Source organism: Cucurbita moschata, unplaced genomic scaffold (genome assembly GCF_002738365.1).
Source record: "Cucurbita moschata cultivar Rifu unplaced genomic scaffold, Cmos_1.0 Cmo_Scf00058, whole genome shotgun sequence".
Taxonomy (NCBI): domain Eukaryota; kingdom Viridiplantae; phylum Streptophyta; class Magnoliopsida; order Cucurbitales; family Cucurbitaceae; genus Cucurbita; species Cucurbita moschata.
Window position 1 is genome coordinate 1,021,154 of NW_019268574.1, and position 3,448 is coordinate 1,024,601.

At 40.1% G+C, this 3,448-nt stretch overlaps 1 non-coding gene across 1 annotated transcript; it reads right to left on the minus strand.

Annotated features, from left to right (window-relative positions):
* Nucleotides 1–3,142: 3,142 nt before the first annotated feature.
* On the minus strand, nt 3,143–3,224 carry TRNAS-GCU. Its single transcript has one exon. It is a non-coding gene; the product is annotated as a tRNA-Ser (tRNA).
* Nucleotides 3,225–3,448: the final 224 nt, after the last annotated feature.

A 3,448-nucleotide genomic window follows, 5' to 3' on the forward strand; every position in this document is an offset into this window, starting at 1 on the left:
AAAAAAAAAAAAAAAAAAAAAAAAAAAAAAAAAAAAAAAAAAAAAAAAAAAAAAAAAAAAAAGTGTCTGCCGAATGCAAGCACCGTCATATTGTTGAAACTGGCCTAGCCCTTCTAGCTTTTACTGATGTACCTATTAAATTTTGGGAAGACGCATTTCTTACGGCCACATATCTCATCAATCCTCTTCCTACTCGTGTCGTCGATAACAAATGCCCCTTAGAGCATCTTTTTCATACCCCACCAAATTACTCCTTATTAAAAGTTTTTTTAGTGTGCTTGTTGGCCTCATCTTCGCCCTGACAAGAAACAAAAGCTCTCTTTTCAATTTAGGAATGTGTCTTTCGTGGCTACCTTGACACCGATTTTGGTCGTGTCTATATTTCTAGAGACGTCATAATTGATGAGAATGCTTTTCCGTTCAAGAGAGCCCCACTCAGTTCTTCCCCAACCTTATAGTCGAAGCACAATGCCCATGATTTTCACACCTTGCATTTGGGTAACATAAGTACTAATTTGGAGCATGATCATATGCATATATTTGTGCCTACTAACTCTCTAGATGCAGAAAATCCGATGTCCACATCAGCTACGGGATTGTTGCCGCAATCCTCTCGTCGCTGCCGCGCGAATCGGCGGTTGTTCTGCCAATTATTTGGGCCTCAAATCCTCCCGCCAGTAGATGATATTCCCGCATGACCTGGGCCCCACCCGGATTCTCTAGGCTTTGATCTTGGGGACTGGTCTCCTGGCTCGCCTCGGAGTGTGCAACACCCGATCAAGTCCTCGGCCACTGGTCGACCGACTGTCGTAGCACCAACTACTCCCCTCGCAACGGCTGGTACGACTGTCCCCTCAGCTGTGGATCCTGCACCTACTTCTCATCTAAATGGTACTCAATTGAAGAACAATATCAAGCAATCCAAGGTGCATATAGATGGAACAGTAACATATTCTATGGTTCGGTCCCTTGTCTCTGAATCTACTTTACATATTACTGCTATGTAGCATCCCCTCTAGCGTCAGGCAATGAATGATGAATTTCAGGCACTTCTCAAAAATAAGACGTGGCATTTAGTTCCTCCTCGTGCTAGTCTTAACGTTATTAATTGCAAATGAGTTTTCAAACTCAAGCAAAAGTCAGATGGCTCTATTGATAGCTACAAAGCATGTCTGGTTGCTAAAGGGTTTAAACAGCAGTATGACATTGATTATGAATATATCTTCAGTCCAGTTGTTAAGCCCACTACCATTCGACTCTTATTATCTTTTATTGTTTCTCGTGGTTGGGCTATTCGACATATTGATATTCAGAATGCTTTTCTTCATGGCCTTCTATTTCTCGTGGTGGGGTTATTTGGCAGATTGATATTCAAAATGATTTTCTTCCTGGCCTTATTAATGAAGATGTTTATATAAAACAGCCCCCTAGATTTGTGGATTCTCAACATCCTATTTATCTCTGTAAACTGGATAAGTCACTTCATGGCCTCAAACAAGTTTCGTGTGCCTGGTTTTGTCGCATTAGCTCCAAACTATTACAACTAGATTTTACACCTCCAAAGGATAATGTCTCTCTTTTCATTTTTAACAAGACAGGCATTCGGATGTATATCCTCATCTATATTGATGACATTATATTATCATCAGCTCATCTTCTATGGCTACTATGAAACTTCTTACACAGCTTTGGGAAGATTTTGCCGTCAAAGATCTTGGCGCTTTGAGTTATTTCCTTGGGATTGAGGTCCGCCATACTTCCAATGGACTTGTTCTAACCCAACATAAATACGTTCAAGATTTATTTCCTAGAATCAATATGCTCATCTCCAAAGGTGTGCCCACGCCTATGCTTCCTAGTGAGAAGTTGTTATTGGATGGTGGTGAAAATCTCTCATCTAAGGATACTACTCGCTATCAAAGTGTCGTTGGTGCTCTCCAATATTTTTCTATGACACATCCTGATATCTCCCTCATTGTCAACAGAGAGTGCTAGTTCATGTCCTTCCCGCCTTCTGTACATTGGGCAGTGGTCAAACGAATTCTTTGTTATCTACATAACACCATTGATATGGATTTGTGTTTTACAAAGTTCAGCACTGATTTGCTTATTGCCTTCTTGGATGCTGATTGCGATGGGAATCCTAATGACCATCAAAGCACTGAAAGCTTATCTCCTGGAGTTCAAGAAAACAATTGACAGTTTCTCGTTCTAGTACGGAGGTCGAATACAAGGCAATTGTTGATGCCACTGTTGAATTAATCTAGATTCAAGTCCTCTTGTATGAGATCAAGATTTCGCAAGCGCGAGCGCCTAGCCTGTGGTGTGACAACATTAATGCCACCTATTTGTCCACCAATCCAATCTTTCATCGACAGACAAAGCATGTTGAGGTTGATTATCACTTCATTCGTGAACGAGTATCGACTCATCATATTGATGTGCGCCTCATATTTTTTAAGGATCAGCTCATCGATATCATGACAAAGCCACTGCTAGGTCCTTCTTTTGGTAGTTTTTGGTGCAATCTGAACTTAATAGTACATCGTCCAAATTGAGGAGGGAGTTAAAAGTAGAAGGTTATATCTATACATAGTTTCCTTGTCTTCTATTCTTTGAGCTGCGTCTCCTTATTGCTTGGTCTTCTATTCTTAGAGTTGCATCTACTGAATCAAGGCCCACACATGTAATCTTCATTGTACACATCTCCTATATATGCATCTACTGAATCAAGGCCCACACATGTAATCTTCATTGTACACATCTCCTATATATACGTGAGTTACCGTGGATCAAGGCCCACACATGTAATCTTCATTGTACACATCTCCTATATATACGTGAGGTCGTGACCCATAGAGGACACAGCGCCCAAACATACAAAAGATACGGGGAAAGTATCCATGTTTGGGCATGAGGTCTCATAGTTCAAAATATAGTATACGAATATCATGCACAAAGTACTTCCATTCTTTTCATAACGTACGGAAAGCAGCTCAGCTAAGTTGCACGCGAGTCGGATCCTCGAGGCGGCTCAGTGTCACAATCGTATAAGTCAAGACTCACAAAGTAGTTCATCAAACACGTTTGTTAAAGAATTTTCCATTACTGCTTTTAACCCTTTTAAAAAATAAAAAGGTACCGTTGCCTGAGAGATTCGAACTCTCGCGGGGAAACCCCATGTACTTAGCAGGCACACGCCTTAACCACTCGGCCAAAGCAACAACTTTTGATGGATAATTTAATGGCAGAAGTGTGCAGGAGTTGTGCAGTTGCAAAGGCTGTTAAATCTATATCATTGTTCGTGTTTTGTACTTTAATATCATTTTAGAATACTGTATTTATTCGTAAACATTTGTATAACTTCCATGGACACGTATGGTACGTTTCAAATACTTAATATAAATTTATATTTCTAATATTTTGAATTTCTGAGTCATCTATTTTA